Consider the following 17012-nt stretch of genomic DNA (forward strand, 5'->3'; position numbering starts at 1 on the left):
CGAACTGCATGGCAGGTCGACAAATGTCTGGTCAAGCATGTGGTGCCCAAGTGGGTGATGTTTTGGCCATGCGAGATATGCTTGAGACATATGTTGCAAAAAGGCCCACACCAAAGAACTTTTGGAATAACGCGCAGAGACAGCAGCGCCCTGCACATGCGGAGCTCTGCAGTATGATGCAGTCAGTGTGCTGCCCTTAAGCTGGCCCCCTGGAGGGCATCCTAGCTTGTTGGAGATGTATCTCCTCCTCCCCCCTCCTATCAGGCACCCACGCTGAGTCAGTGATCTCATCATCCCCTCCCTCCTCATCACTGGAGTAAACCTGGCAGTATGCTGCAGCTGGGGGAACATGACTGCCAGATTGCTGTCCTTCTTGGGCACCCCCTCTCTCTGGGCTCACGTTACTGCCTTCCTCTAGCTGGGTACCTCGGCACCTTCAAAACACTGGGCATCCTCCTGGAGCATGTACACAACAATGTGGTCAAGCGGTTCAGGGGGCTCCTCAGGAGGACATGGTGGGGCTAGGAAAGAAGTAACTGATGCCATTGAGCCGAAGGAAGAGGCCACATTGGCAGCTGCTTTGCCAGACAAAGTACCCTGAGCCTGGGTGACGGAGGATGAGGACGGCTTGGTCATCCACTCTACCAAGTCTTCGGCATGTTGCGGCTCAACGCGGCCAGCTGCCAAAAAAGGACGATACTTACCGTGTGGTTTGCACACCGTTTACATATTTGGGCGCTACTCACCTATGCATTCACTTCTGCACGTGAGCTCACCTATTACAAGGAATGTAAACATCCCTTGTAATAGAAAAAAAAGCATGACAGGACCTCTTAAATATGAGATCTGGGGTCAAAAAGACCTCAGATTTCATATTTGCACAAAAATGCAATAAAAGGGACTTTTTTTTTTTTTACAGCATTGGGTTGAAGTGACGTTTTGATGTAGCTTCTACCCTGGAAAATGATTTGGAGACGGGTGGAGGCCATCTTCTCCTCACTCATTTCCATGTTAGGCTAGGGAGAGGATCCAATAGCCTCTGCCGCTACCGATGGCTCTGGTAAGCGGCAGAGGGCAACTGAGGGGGTGATAAGTGACCTTGTGGTGAATCCGCCACAGAGACCACTTTTATCTTGAAGCAGACCGCCCACTGAAAAAGAGGATACCAGGGTTATGGTAGCTATCTGCTACCATAACAACGGTATTCCTCTTTAAAGTAGTGACGTAAAACAGCGGGCAGTCCGTTAGTGGTTAAGCACTCCAAACATGCTGCTTGCAGGACTTTTTTCAGCGCACTGCCCCCAGTGTGAAAGCATCCATTGAAATTAATGGGAAGCAGTTTTCAGGCGCTATGTTTAGCGTGAAAGTGTCTGAAAACGCCTCTGTGGCAAAGGGGTCTCTCTCATCAGCAGTATATAGCTTGTGATTTCTATCATTTTATGGTGAAGCTTGAAGGAGGAGTTTTCATACTGCACTGAGCTGTCCTATGAGGCTGCAGGACCCCTGACCCTCTGTCTGGACAGTGCTGATTGGCCCTGTGCTAATCGCATACACTTTCCCCTCCAAAAAACACAACTCTCTAGCAATACACACCAAACTGAACATGTGCAGCCTGACTCCAAAGGCTATGTCTTATCTGGACTTGTCCAGGTGGATAGTGTAGGAGGGGAGGATCTGTGCATACAAGATCAAGTAGCCTTTTTACACAATGCAGAGGATTAACCCCTTAGATTCCACAGTGAGTATAAAAAGAATGCTTTACTGCATATAGAGACTGATTTTACTGTTGTGGGTTTAGTAACACTTTAAGGACATAGCAATACAGCCCAGAAGAAGGGCACAACACCCAAAAGCTTGTTATGAAAATGTAACTATTAGTACAAATTAACCTGTTCCATCTGGTTGTGCGCGTATATTCGCAGCCTCTGGGCAGTTGGGCTTTCACTCCAAGCAGTCACATATATGCGTCTATAGATAACGGCTTTCTGTCCTGAAAGCACACTCGCTGCTTCTTTCCAGCACACAAAATAAAATCTCACAAAAAATCTTCCAATGCATACTTGTGATCAGGAGCTTCCAATCATGTGACCGCTATGACAGCCAATCACAGTGGTCACATGTTCGGAATGTCTGCCTTAAGGCTTTTAGATTCTCTTAAGAGCAGTGGGCGGTGGCGGAAAGGGGCTAAAAAAAAAAAATGTATTACAGACTCAGTAGTTTTCTGAATGAGGTAATACACCAATTTAATGATTTTCCTGAGCTGTTCTAGTGACACAACAAATCATTTGAACGACTTAAGGACCGAGGCACTTTTTGAAATTTGTTGTTTACAAGTTAACGTTTTTTTTTTTTTTGCGAGAAAATTACTTAGAATCCTCAAACATACATTATTATTATTATTTTTTTTTTTCCTAAAAACCTAGAGAATTAAATGGCGGTCATTGCAATACGTTTTGTCACACCGTATTTGCGCAGCGGTCTTACAAGCGCACTTTTTTTGGGGAAAAAAATACACGTTGTTTTAATTTAAAAAATAAGACAGCAGTAAAGTTAGCCCAATTTTTGCACCCGCTTGTGGAATGTCTACAATCTTTTACCCTTAAAAATCTCCATAGGCGACGTTTAAAAAAAATTCTACAGGTTGCATGTTTTCAGTTAGAGGAGGTCTAGTGCTAGAATTATTTCTCTACCAATCGCGTCAATACCTTTATTATTTATTTTACCATTTTTATTTTTTTACATTCTTCTGTTCTTTTAAAACAATAAAATTGTGTCACTTTTATTCCTATTACAAGGAATGTAAACATCCCTTGTAATAGAAAAAAAGCATGACAGGACTTATATAAATATGAGATCTGGGGTCAAAAAGACCTCAGATCTCATATTTACACTAAAAAAAGTCTCAAGAGCTATGGGCAGAAGCGACTTGTTCTTTTTTTATTTTTTTTTCTTTATTTGTAATGGAACAAAACGGTACAAGAACATATGCAATTGGTACAGGGATCACATTAAGTATTTGCAAATGTTAAGAATATAATGCAACTATAAAATACAATGCGTCCAACAACAAGGTACAATTGTTTGTAAGTCCTGCTTAAACAAGATCTGGTAAGCCGACTTCGAGATTATGAAACTCTCTGCATCCTGTATGAGATGAGATTAAGCTGCTTCCAGTTTTATTTTTAGGTAAAAGATATGGGGGTGCGACCTATTGGTCGTTAGTCCTGTAGAATTACTAGAGGGTAGTGTTGAGTCCAAAGAGAGGAAGAGAGAAAAAGAGGAGGAGCGGGGGGGGGGGGAAGATACAAGGGGGGGGGAGAGAAAAAGGGGGATGTGGGGTATGGGACTAAAAAGGGGAAAGAAGGAAAGGGAAGAGGGACCCCTCATCCATTCCCCATATCGGCAACCCACCAACCGTCCCGGGCTTTCTCAAAATACTTAGTAGTTAAGCCAACAACTCTGCACATTCCTCCTAATAGAAAAATTCAAGCCAATAGAACCACCTCTTACAAAACTTTTTAGAGTCCCCTCTCCGTTGCCACCAGGTCTTCCATTTTGTTGATCTCAGCTACTTTCCTCAACCAGACAGCCACTCCCGGGGGCTCCGCCTGCTTCCAAAATAGGGGAATGCAACTTTTTGCTGCTGTGACCAGTAGGGATAGGATTGATTTCCTGTAGGCCTTGCTCGGTATATCATGATGGTGTAATAAAAAGAACTCGGGAGACCTGGGCAGCTCCCGATCCATGACTTTGGTGTAATGCGATGGGCCTCTGTTCAGAAGGGGGTCAGGCACCTGCAGGACCAGAAGATGTGTAGGAGAGAACCTGCTTCCTCCCCACATCTCCAGCATCGGTTCGAGCTCTGAGGGAACATCCGATGCAACCGGACTGGAGTGCAGTACCACTGATAGTATTTTGAACCCTGCCTCCTGATGATTAGATGATTGTATGTGTAGCGCCGGCTCCTGAAGAGCGCAGGCTATGTTTTGTCAATTTAAAAGTTCCTAAGATCACAGTTGGGTTTTAGGATTAATTGTAGTAAATTATGGTCTCCGTATCAGTTTGGCTGGACTGTATTATGTTCTGCCTAGACATAGGTGTGGGTGTCAATTTTAGCAGGCATTGGAATGCAGTCTGGTTGGATGCATTGCGTACCAATCTCTCTCTGAGCCAATTAGTGGGTGCGTTGTCTCGCTGTGTATTCCGGGAGAGGGTACTTAACCACTTGGCGCCCAAGGTACGTCATATGACGTCGTGGGCTTTGTGGTGTTATATCTGAATGATGCCTGAGGCTACAGACATCATTCAGAGATCAGCATTTTCAGCCGGCGATTCCCTGCACCATAAGAATGATCATATCGGCTGTTCCACCGCTTGATCGTTCTTACGGGTGGCGGGAGGGGACGTCTCCCCCTATTATGAATTTTACATGTAGGAGAGAAATGTCAGAATTGGCCTGGATGCAAAGTGGTTAAGGTGCCGAGGTCACATGGTTCAAGGTTCCGGTCCAGAAGTATGTTCTGACTCCCTGGTCCTCCTGACCAGCCCTTGTGGCCTGTGGTGTGGATCTATCTGTTTCCGAGTCTCGGGGCTGGCTAGCTCGAGGTACAGTAACTGGAAGGAGGGTTCCAAGGTGGTCCGGTGCCATCTCGGGTTTGGAGAGGCCCAGCAGCTGAGAACTCAACCCGGGGAGGACTCTTCGGAAGAGGGCCACGCACAGGGCTGGCTGCTCAGTAAGAGCCTGGAAGCTAAGCTGGAAAGGACACCAGGTGAATCCACACTCTTACGGTATCGCCAGACTGTCTGCAAGATACTGGTACCAAATGAAAGTTCTTAACTTCATCCTTCAGTTACATCCAAGTCTGTGGCAGAGACTTATCTCATTCTACAGTTCTACAACCAAGTCTGTGGCAGCGACTTTTCTCATTCTAAAGTTTTACAACCAAGTCTGTGGCAGAGACTTTGCTTTATTTGAATCACCTGTCAGTTGCTAAATCCACAAAAGAGGGATTTATCAGATAGCTGTAACATCCAGTTGTGAATGGCTATTCCCTGGATTGCATAGAGGGAGACATTCAAGTGTCAGCAGTTCTAAGCCCTTGTACACACGGTCGGAGATTCCGTCGGAATGTGTCCGATCAGAGCATTTTGTCGGATATTCCGACTGTGTGTGGTATGCATCGGACTGTTTTCCTCGGAATATCCGTTGGACCAAATTTTCCAACTTGCCGGAAATATTTTCCGACAAACTGCTCAGATCGGACATACTCCGATCATGTGTAGCCTACTCAGACGGACAAGGTGCCACACATCCTCAGTTCAAATTCCTACATCAAAGCTATTGGCTACTAGCCTGAACGTACTCCCATCGTAACGAAATTACGTCATCACGTTCTGAAAGATCGGATTTTCCGACAACTTTGTCCGACCGTGTGTATGCAACAGTTTCGGACAAGATCCGGTTGTCGGAATCTCCGACCGTGTGTACAAGGGCTAAGAGTACCTGAGCTTTAATATCCATACCCTCTATTCCTTACTGAGAGACTGTTCTGTTCAACATTTTGCAAATAAATATCCCTAAAGTGGATTCAAGTGTTGGTCTCTACAGTTTATTGGGCCATCAACCTTGGGAAACCCCTAGATGCGCACGAGGTGGAGAAGGCAATGGTAAGCCCAAAAATAATCGGTTGCTCCTTCGGGGGTCAGTGCTACATATGTGAATAGGATTATTCTCTCTACTTGTCTCTCAGCTGTACTCCCAGATCGCGTTCCCATTTGGTTATATAGGGCAGTCTGTATTTCTTCGGAGGTGTGACAAGGAGCACTGGTTCGTTCTCCTGGCAGAGAAGCTCAAAAGGTGTCAGGGCTCTCTCGTAGGGTGCCAGAGAAGTTTGTGATTTAATAAAGTGGGCCAGTTGAAGCCTCTGCCAGAAAGAGAGCTGTCTGATGCCGTATTGGAGGCAAAGAAATTCCTCAGTTTCCTGGAGACCTCTTCTACTATAGGGGGCTTGAATCAGTGTGTCATTAAGCTTCCACTGCCACTGTTTGGGTGCATGGGGTAGTATGTCTATATCTATAAAGACTGGGGCATGAGCCGAGAAGGTGAAGTGGGCCAGTTGAAGCCTCTGCCAGAAAGACAAGTTTGCAAGGAGAGGGTCTTCCATGATACCCTCCCTAGACATCCACCTACCATTCTTGGTGAAGTGGCAGAGTTGACATCCTTTTTGTTCTAGAAATCTGGGGCCACTCAATCCCGGGCTGAACTCCAGGTTTCCAATTTACTGGAGTAAGTGGTGTGGGGATGGGTGTGATCGAATGCTCGTGGAAAGATTTTTGGGCTATCCGCCATTTCTCCCCTATAGTAGGATGATGTAAGGCATAATCCGGTAGATTCTTCCGGCACCATGGCAGCATATCTAACTCCGTTCTCACCAGGAGCCACTTTATTTGGATTCATTGCTTTTGCTCCCCGTGGCGTCACCAATCAATGATTCTTGTCAGATGACACGCCGCGTGGTACAGACTCACATCTGGGAGGGCCATTCCCCCTAACATTTTTGGTGGGTGTAGGATTGATTGAACCAGTCGTGGGGGTTTCTGGACCCAAATGAATGAGACTAGTACTCTGCTGCTCTAAGAAAAGCACTTGGAATCCTCACAGGGAGGGTCTGCAAATGATACAATAGTCTGGGCATAACATTCATGTTAATTATGCTACATCGCCCAAACCAGGAGAACAGGCCCACCTGCCATTTCCGTAGGTCTTTTTTGATGTCCGCTAAAAGGGGGGGAAAATTGAGGGGGAAGAGCTCCTCTATCTTACTTGGCAGACGAATGCCCAAGTATTTGATATAGGAACTCGCCCATTTAAAGGGAAAATCTGCTTGCAGCAGGTTGTCCATAGGTGGCATGGAGATATTTAAGGCCTCCGTTTTCTGAAAATTGACTTTGAAAAAGGACAGCTCTCCGTATTTATTCAGTTCCAACATCAGGTTAGGAATGGAGACCAGAGGGCTTGAGGCGAAAAAAAGCAAGTCATCAGCGAAAGCTGCTATTTTGGGAGATAGGGTGTCGCTTAGATGTAGTCCCGAGATGTTGGGGTTGTCTCTCACCGCATGGAGGAAGGGTTCCAGGGACAGAATGAATATCAATGGAGACCAGGGGCAACCCTGTATTGTCCCATTGGTTATCCCAAGGGGGGAGGAAAGTTGACCATTAACTTTTACTTGAGCTGAGGGTCTGGAATAGATGGCTTGTATACAGTTTATCATCCGCTGGCCTAACTCTGTGTCAAAGGGTCTCAAACCTAAAAGGCCAATGTACCCTATCAAATGCCTTCTCGGCATCTGTAGAGAGCAGCAGCATTGGGGTACCCCCAACTTTGGCCGCATGGATACGTTTAATTGCCTTTGTGGTGTTATCCCTCGCCTCTCTCGAGGGCACAAAGCCCACTTGATCCAAGTGCACCCAGAATGGGATCCATTCTGACAATCTCATCGAGAGCACCTTAGTAAAACATTTTAGGTCAACATTTAGGAGAGATATTGGCCTTTAATTTTGACACAGTAAGGGGTCCTTGTCTTTCTTAGGTATCACCATGATAAAGGCTTGCAATGTATCTGCCGGGAATGTCGCCCCCTCCCCGGCGTCATTATACGCCGCCAAGAAATGCGGCATCAACAGATCGCCAAAGGTCTTATAATAGAGTAGCGAATTGTCAGAAACCATGAAACAGACTGAGACAGAAGTACAATCAAATCACACTTGTTTATTAATAAAAATAAAAAGTTAAATAGAAAAAAGCGTAGTCAAGCATAGCCAGAGTCCTGTAGCCAGATCGGGTAGTTAGCCAGTTCAAAGTTCATTAACCAGATCAGGTAATCAGCCAGGCAGGAAGTCAGGGATCCAAGGAAAGTAACCGCAAGCAGGATAAGAAGCCAGGTGGGAAGTCAGCAAGCCAGTCTTGAAACAAACAGCAGGACATGGTTCCCTGTGATGTGACCAATGCGAAGGCAAGTGAAAAAGTAAGCAGGAAGACTTTAAATAGGCAGGTCAGACAAGCATCATCGGGAACAGCTGGTAACTGTGGAAAGAGAAGAGAGCTGGCAATTAGCCAACAGCTGAGTGGCCAGCCTAGAGGAGGAAGGGCTAAGCCAGCCCTGACAGGAATACCCGTCGGGGCCCAGGGCTTTTCCATTCGGCCATGGCTAACGTCACCTCCTCTCCCGAAAGAGAGGCGCCTCCAGGGCCGTTAAGGCCTCATCAGACAACTGGGTAAGGCCCGACCTTTGAATATATTCCCGTATGTGTTTCTGTTCATGGGACTTTCCTCTCTCCAAAGATTGACGCGGCAGGTTGAACAGGGAGGTATAATACTTATGGAACTGATCTGCAATTTCCTCCGTAGTGTACACACTAGAATTACCCTCCCCAATGAACTCGGGTATGAAGGCTCTTGCCCGTTGGGCTCTCAGGGCCCTTGGTAATAGTTTACCACACTTATTGCTATGTTCATAGAAGGTTTGTTTACATTTAGCAATGACCTCCTTCGCCCTAACCAATGCCAGGGATCTCAATTGATTTCTCAGTGTTGTAAGGTCTATCAACGCCTCGTCTCCATGTCAGGCCAGGGACAGGTCCGGATCGCCGTTACCGACCTGGCTCCTAACTTTTTAAGCTGGCTCCTAGATTCCAAGCAAATTTGTCAAGCCCTGCTATAGAGGCTGACTTTACCCTAAAAATGGGGCAACATAAATAAATCAATTCTGGTATATGAATCATGCGGGTGCGAGTAGAATGTGTAGTCTCTCTGGGTCAGGTTTAAAATCCTCCATACGTCCACCAGATGAAAAGCGTGAAGATTTTTCTTCAAACGCTTGAGAGCTGCGTATAAGAACTGAGAGGTTTGCCTGGAAAGCGTCCAAGGGGGGGGGGGTCCATGGTGTGACATTCATGTCATTCCCCCCCCTCCCCCCAAGATCACTGCCCCTTCGGCGAGGTCCTGCAATTTAGTCAAAGTGGACTCAAGAAATCCAACCTAGCCATTGTTGGAGGTATAAGTTCGCAGAGTCACTACGGAGCTGCCCAAGGTCCCCTTCACCAACATAGCCCTTGTCACTCCACTGGTCATGCAGCATCCATGGAGTCATGGAGTGTATTAATATGCTAACACCCTTAGATTTTCGACTCGGAGGAGCACCCATGGTAGACGGTTGGGAAACCTTGGTTATGGAGTCTTGGTATCCTATTGGCTCAAATGTGTCTCCTGTAGGAAACATATGTGGGCTTTCGCATGTCTCAAGTTGGACAACACCATGGTGCATTTCTCTGGGGTGTTGAGCCCCTTAACATTGATGGACATTAGTCTAAGTGTCGCTGGTGTGCTCAGGGTCCAATCAGGGACTGAAGAAAGGGAGGGGAAAAAAAGGGGGGGGAGGGGAATGAGAGAAGAGCGTGGAAGGTGTGTAAGAGTAAAGAGGGAATGTCGTAGTAAGGAGATAAGAGGAGATTTGCAGAATAGAGTAGAAAAAAGAGAAAAACGGGGGGGAATAGAGCAAAGAGGGAAAGATAAAAGAGCGGGTTACTGATAGATCAGTAAACCTTTACCTCTAAAACACCAACGGTGCTTGAGAGACCAAGTCTCAGTACACCCCAAGAGCTCCTACTCAGAGCCCCAGAAAGGTAGTTGGACACAGCAGGGGTCACAAACTCCCCCTCCAAATCCAAACCCTTAAAAGAAAACAGGATTGAAAATTCAACAATAACAGCACCAGAGAGGCAGTACTACAATAACAGTGTATGTTATTTGTTGGTATCTACTTCCCCCGCTGAACATAACCACCCGCATGCGGTAACACGCAGCCCCGAGGGGTCCCAATGGTCGCCCTCTGTGTCTATCTGATTGGGCGGGTGTTCAGCAGGTGAGGGACACCTTCCTCCCGTGTGATAGCAAAGCACAACACCCCAGTGACAGGCCTAATTTCGGGTATTTCTGTGCAGATGGGAGCCAACAATTGAATCTGTAGCCTCATTGCCCTCTGCGCAATCCTCTGCCCCCTGACAGCACCCCCGGGTCTAGCCTCCATCCCAGTATTCGCTATTCTCTTGGTGGACACGGTCCCTCCTTTCAGGTGAACTCTGGCCGGGGGATCCGTCCAATGCGTCGGTGGGGCTGTAAAGACCATCCTGAGTACAGAAAGCCCCCCCCAGCAGGGCCCAGCCCCCAGACTGCTCGACCCCGATAATATATCATACATTGGTCCCAATGCCCCCCACCCCACATCCCCCATAATGTCCAACATATCAGAGCATGTTACCAATAGCCCGCACCCAGAGTCCTGCACCCTCCTACTGGGCCAGGGGCCTCCTTAGATCAGTAGAAAACATTTCCATGGGTGGGGAATCACAAAGCGAACAGCGTGGTTTGCAGTTCGGCTGTGAATAGTCTATAGCTCGCTTTGGCCCGCGCTCACCCTCCAACTGTAGGTGTCCGTCTCCCAGTGTCTTCTGGAGTCCGCCTAGCTTGGGGTGCTTACACTATTTAGCATCTGGGAATACTCCCTCTTGCAGTCCCCTAAGCAGCAGGAGACAGAACACTTTAGACAGGTATTGTTTCTTGGTCAGGGGGGCAGTGTCGTTTGTCCTGAATATTAGGCTGCGACTTGGGAGACAGTGGGGGCGGGGTGGGGGGCATTCCGGGGAACCCAAGGGGACACCGAGGGACACTGAATAAGCGAGGGAGAGGGGAAATGATGCTGATAGGCCTGAGCCTTCTAGTGGGCAAGCAGTATTTACAATCCCATAGCACAGTCACCCCGATCTGCCCGACACTTATGTGTAAATGTCTTCCAAGCTTGCGGTTTCCGGATCGCCTCTTTCTATCGGGGATGACTCCCTCTGCCTCGAGGGAGGCCCATCGAAGCGGTCTGAGGGTCCGAGCGGAGATCTCCGCTGGGTAGGGGACTCAGCCAGTCCTGCAGTGGAATCGGTTCAATCTCCAGAAAAGAAAACAGATCCGGTAATTCTGCATAGCGCCACAGGGTGAAAAAGGTTTTTCCCTTCTGGATAGTCAGCAGAATAGGAAATGCTCATCGGTATGTCAGCTCAGCTCGGGAAAGCCTCTACAGCAGGGGCTTCAGCATCGCTCTCCTCAGTAGGGTTGCTCGGGACACATCTGGATACACCATGATCTGTGCTCCATCAAAATCTACTGGACCTTTAAGGCGAGCTGTCCGCATCCACATGATCTGTTCTGTGGCTGTACTGATGTAGGCAACAGATCATGTTGCGGGATCTTTCAATATCTGCCTGTATTTGGTACAACACAGACCCTCGCTGGATCAGGACGTCGCTCCAAACTGGATGAAAAAGACAGGAGGAAACTGGTCAGAGAAGCTACCAAGAGACCAAACTGAAGCAGTTGCAGAAATGTAGGACAAAGAGCGGTCCTTGTGTGCAAGTGACAACAATGTCACAAATTCTCCAATGTGGCTCGTATGGGAGGGTTGCAAGAAAAAAGCCACTCCTCAAAGGCCACATGCAGTCACGACTATGCTTTGCCAAAACGCATCTTAAGACCCCATTCACACCTGAGCGTTTTGTAGCTTGAAGCCTGAAGCTACAAAACGCTAGAGGGGAAAAATTCTATTATTCTCAATGGAGATGGTTCACATCTCCACTACATGTCGCCTGAAGCTCAAACAAGTTCCGGACCCTTTTTTGATGCTCGAATTGAGCAGATTTGGGCATTTTTCTTCTTTTAACATTAATGACCTTTTGCCCTGCACAAAATCGCGGTAAAAAACGCCGCAAAAAACGCTTGAAAACGATACGCTCAGGTGTGAATGCAGCCTAAAGATTCTGAGGCCACATGAAAAAAGGTGTAATGGTCAGATGCGACTAAAATTACATTTTGTCCTCAAAACCCAAATTATATTTCTGGTGGAAATGTAATACTGCTCCCCATCCAAATAACATTCCTACAGTAAAGCATGGAGGTGGTAATATCCTGTTATGTGCATGGAGCACTTGTCAGGATAGAAGAAAACTGGATGGGGCACAATAACCTCAAATTCTTGAGGAAAATTTTCTGCCCTCTGCCAGAAAGTTGTGAATAGGAAGATTTACCTTCCAACATGACCCAAAGCACATAGAAAAAATTACCACACAGTGGTTGATGGAGAAAAAGGTGAATGTCCTTGCATGGCTTAGGCCGCGTACACACGGGCGGACTGTCTGTCCAACTTAGTCCGCTGAAACGTGTTTCAGCGGACAATCCGCTCGTGTGTGGGCTTCAGCTGACTTTTTCAGCGGACAGTCTGGCGGACTAAGTCTTTCGGAATTTCCGTAATACAGTCCGTCCAAACTTGGTTTCAGCGGACAGTCCGCTCGTGAGTAGGCAAGTTGGACGGACTAAGTATGGCGCATGCTCAGAAAGGATTTACACGGCCGAAGGTTGCATTGCAGTGTATTGGACGTCGAATTTCTAGTCCCGTCGTACGTGCCGTACACGTCATCGCGCAAGCTTTCAGCGGACTGTCTGTTCGTCGTGTGTGGTCAAGTCCGTTCATTCAAAAGTAGGACGGACTGTCTGTCGGATTGTCTGATGAACTTAGTTGGCCAGACAATCCGCCCGTGTGTACGCGGCCTTAGTCAGAGCCCAGACTAAAACCCCATTGAGAATCTGTGGAATGACTTGAAGACTGCAGTCCACAAACAGTCACCATTAAATGTAACGGAACTTGAGCAGTTCTGCAAAGAAGAGTGGGCAAATATGGCAAAGTTAGTACAGACATATCCCAAAGGCTGTAATTAAAACAAAAGGTGGTTCAACCAAATACTGACACAAGGGGGTGATTCTTTTTCCAACTCAGTGATTCTGTTTTTGAAGTGTTTTTTTTCTAAAATGGTGTTATCTTTCACTTTCATGTGTCTGTCTTCATTTCAGGCTGCAAAGCAACAAAATGTGAGTATTTTAAAGGGGGGTGATGATTTTCTATACCCACTGTATTTCTGGCATAATAGAGTCCTACCTATATATATCATAAAAGATTATTATAAATACACTTTAAAATAATAAATGCTGGGAGATGCAGATTATTGAAACCAATATAATTTATTGCAAGATCCACGTCACGCAGCAATATTTCATAATCTTGAATTATGGGCCCCACACCATTTAAAGTGGTTCTAAAGGCAGAAGTTTTTATTTTATTTACCTTTTATGTATTTGGTAAAAAAACCTTCTGGGTGCAGCTCCATCACTCACCGCTTACCCCCCCCCCCCCCCCTTACCCAAGCTCCATTTCAATCCAGAGCGATGTGCATAAGAGCTGAGACTCTCCTGGTACTCTTTTTTCCTCTTTGGCTCACACAGCTGTCAATCCCAGCCAGTGAGCCAATGAGGAGAGAGCAGGGGGTGGGGCCGAGCTGCGCTCTGTGTGTAAATGGAAAATGTCCATTTACAGGAGCATGACGGGAGTGAGCCTGCTTAAGTGCCTCCATAGCAAGAGGCTTGCTAATGGGAGAACTTGGCAGAGGGGAGGAGACAGGACTGCTGGTGGGGGACCCAAAAAGAAAAGGATAACAGCTGCTCTGTGCAAAATCTATAGTGCAATCCTCCCTGCAGTAGCTGTAGTATAGAATACCCCTAGGTAGATCCTCCTACCACCCTGATAGAAGGCACCTGCTGGCCAACTGAGACCTGATGGCTTGCCTCAGGAAACGGTGGTCTAGACAGTCCTCCACCGTAAGCTAGACCAACTAATCCTAGATCGTCCACCACAGTATGCTGAAAACTGATAATTTACATGGGCCACAACAAAGTCTGAATAGTGCATACAGCCTGATAGAGTAGTTTTAATCACAGTTTATCAAATGGTTATTGACTGTACCAAAACAATAGTGCTAGTAATCACTGCTAGTCATTTGTTGGCTAGTAAAGGCCATATGGACATGAAGCAGTGAGTGCACTGTGGATTGCAGGCGTGGGTGCATGAGTGGATGGATAGATGAGCAGCTGCATGCGAGATAAGTATGGAGTAAGCAAGGCTGCCAGATGGATGTGAAGTAAGGTGCTCCTTCCGAATCCAAATATAGTAGACACTTTTTTTTTTAATGTCAGGCCATCTGAAAGTCAGTCATAATGTGGAGGAGTAAGAGCCACTAAGTGGTCATCTCAGTTCAAATATGAGAGTTGGATGCCCAAACACAGCATATAAGTAGTATCTGACTGGTACTAGGTACCTATTGGATGGTAGGGATGAGCCGAACACCCCCCCCCCCCCCCCCCTTCAGTTCGCACCAGAACATGCGAAGAGGCAAAACATTTGTTTTAAAATGCGAACACCATTAAAGTCTGAGACATGAACATGAATAATCAAAAGTGCTAATTTGAAAGGCTTATATGCATGGTATTGTCATAAAAAGTGTTTGGGGACCTGGGTCCTGCCCCAGAGGACATGTATCAATGCAAATTGATCATTTTCATTTTCAGGAGCAGTGATTTTAATAATGTTTAAAGTGAAACCATAAAAGTGTAATATTCTTTTAAATTTCATACCTGGGTGGGTGTCTATAGTATGCCTGTAAAGGGGCGCATGTTTCCCGTGTTTAGAACAGTCTGAGGGCAAAATGACATTCCTAAAGGAAAAAAAAGTATATTAAAACTGCTCGCGGGTACAAGGAATTGTTGGTCCACAATACACGTAAAAGTTCAGGGATAAAAACGGCATGGGGATTTCCCCACAGGAAAAAATCCATACCAGACCCTTATCTGAGCACGCAACCTGGCAGGCCGCAGGAAAATAGGGGGGGGGGGGCGATAGAGCGCTCCCCCCTCCTGAACCGTGAACCAGGACACATGCCCTCGACATTGGGAGGGTGCTTTGAGGTAGCTCCCCAAAGCACCTTGTTCCCATGTTGATGGGGACAAGGACCTCATTCCCACAACCCTTGCCCGGTGGTTGGGGGGGGTCTGCGGGCGGGGGCTTATCAGAAACTGGAACCCCCCTTTAACAAGGGAACCCCCAGATCCCACCCTCCCGTGTGGATTGGTAATGGGGTATAAATATACCCCTACCATTTCACCAAAAGGTGACAAAGGTTAAAAAAGACAAAAGAGTTTTTGACAAGTCCTTTATTAAATTCTTCTTCCTTGCGCTTCTTCTTTCAACTTCTTTCTTCTGGTCTTCCTTCAGTGTTGTTCTTCTTCTCCATTTTCTTCTTCATCTTCTTTTTCCTCTGCTCTTGTTGTTCCGCATCCTGCTCCGGCTTCTTCTCCGCAACATAAATGGGTGATCCCGCCCCCTCTGAAATCATGGGGAAAGCCATAGGGAAGTCCCCATGGCCCCGCCCTCCGTTATTTAACCAGTTGCCGACCGCCGCACGACGATGTACGTCGATAGCATGGCACGGGCAGGCATATTGGCGTACATGTACGTCCCTTGCCTCCCGCGGGTCGGGGGCCCGATCGGGCCCCCGCCCGGTGCCTGCGGCGGTCGGTATTCGTGCGGGAGCGATCCCGGACGAGGGGACGGCCATTCGTTCATGGCCACCCCCTCGCGATCGCTCCCGACGAATAGGAATCCCCCGTGACATCACTTCCTCTCCTGTAATGTAAACACAGGAGAGGAAGTGATGTATTCTCTCCTCCGTGTCGGTATTTTCCGTTCCGACACGGAGGAGAGCGGATCGGTGAGTTGCACCAACACTCTACACACACAGTAGAACATGCCAGGCACACTCACACCCCCCCTTTACCCCCCGATCACCCCCCCAATTACCCCTGCCCCCCAGTCACAGTGACACCAATGTCATTTTTTTTTTTTTTTTTTTTTTTTTGCATTGGTGTCATTTGTGACTGTAATAACTGTTAGGGCAGTTAGAGTTAGCCCCCTTTAGTTCTAATGTACCCCCCTAACCCCCCCAATAAAGGTTTAACCCCGTGATCACCCCCCGTCGCCAGTGTCACTAAGGCTGGGTTCACATTGCAGCGGTTTATGAGAACGAATGTGATTCGCACCGCACTGCAGTGCAAATCACATCCGATCTCTGTGCGATTCGAGTTCAGCCATTCGCCGCACCCGCCGCACCCGCCACACCCGCCGCACCCACCGCAAATTCGCACGGGACCCTTTTTTTGGCCCGCAGCAGAATCGGATCGCATGGGTGTTCACACCATGCGATCCGAGTTTGCAGATCGCACTGCGATATGCGAACTGATCTGGGGGTGTCAGTAACATTTCACTGACACTCCCAGCAGTTCGCATAGGGCAGTGTGAACTGCCGCCGGGAGGCATGCGATGCGGGAACCCGCCGCGGATTTGCGGCGTTTCCGCATCGCTCCAGTGTGAACCCAGCCTAATAAGCGATCATTTTTCTGATCGCCGTATTAGTGTCACAGGTGACGCTAGTTAGGCAGGTAGGTATTTAGGTTCGCCGCAGCTTTTTATAGCGCCAGGGACCCCCATATACTACCGCATAAAGCCCCCTGATTGCCCCCTAGTTAACCCTTTCACCAGTGATCACCATATAACTGTTACAGGTGACGCTGGTTGGTTAGTTATTTTTTATAGTTTCAGGGCACCCGCCATTTATTACCTAATAAAGGTTTAACCCCCTGATCACCCGGCGGGTGTCATTTGTGACTAATAACTGTTAGGGCAGTTAGGGTTAGCCCCCTTTAGTTCTAAGGTACCCCCCCAATAAAGGTTTAACCCCGTGATCACCCCCCGTCGCCAGTGTCACTAAGGCTGGGTTCACATTGCAGCGGTTTATGAGAACGGATGTGATTCGCACCGCACTGCAGTGCAAATCACATCCGATCTCTGTGCGATTCGAGTTCAGCCATTCGCCGCACCCGCCGCACCCGCCACACCCGCCGCACCCGCCGCAAATTCGCACGGGACCCTTTTTTTGGCCCGCAGCAGAATCGGATCGCATGGGTGTTCACACCATGCGATCCGAGTTTGCAGATCGCACTGCGATATGCGAACTGATCTGGGGGTGTCAGT

The 17012-nt window shown here is 47.6% G+C and overlaps 1 protein-coding gene across 4 annotated transcripts in view; it reads left to right on the plus strand.

Annotated features, from left to right (window-relative positions):
• The window catches only part of LOC143988780 (alpha-1,4-N-acetylglucosaminyltransferase-like), a 337591-nt gene that overhangs the window by 288197 nt on the left and 32382 nt on the right, over positions 1–17012 (plus strand). The window lies entirely within an intron of this gene.

The sequence above is a fragment of the Lithobates pipiens genome, unplaced genomic scaffold (genome assembly GCF_037356315.1).
Source record: "Lithobates pipiens isolate NorthernLeopardFrog02 unplaced genomic scaffold, aLitPip1_a1.2 Scaffold_18, whole genome shotgun sequence".
Classification (NCBI taxonomy): Eukaryota; Metazoa; Chordata; class Amphibia; order Anura; family Ranidae; genus Lithobates; species Lithobates pipiens.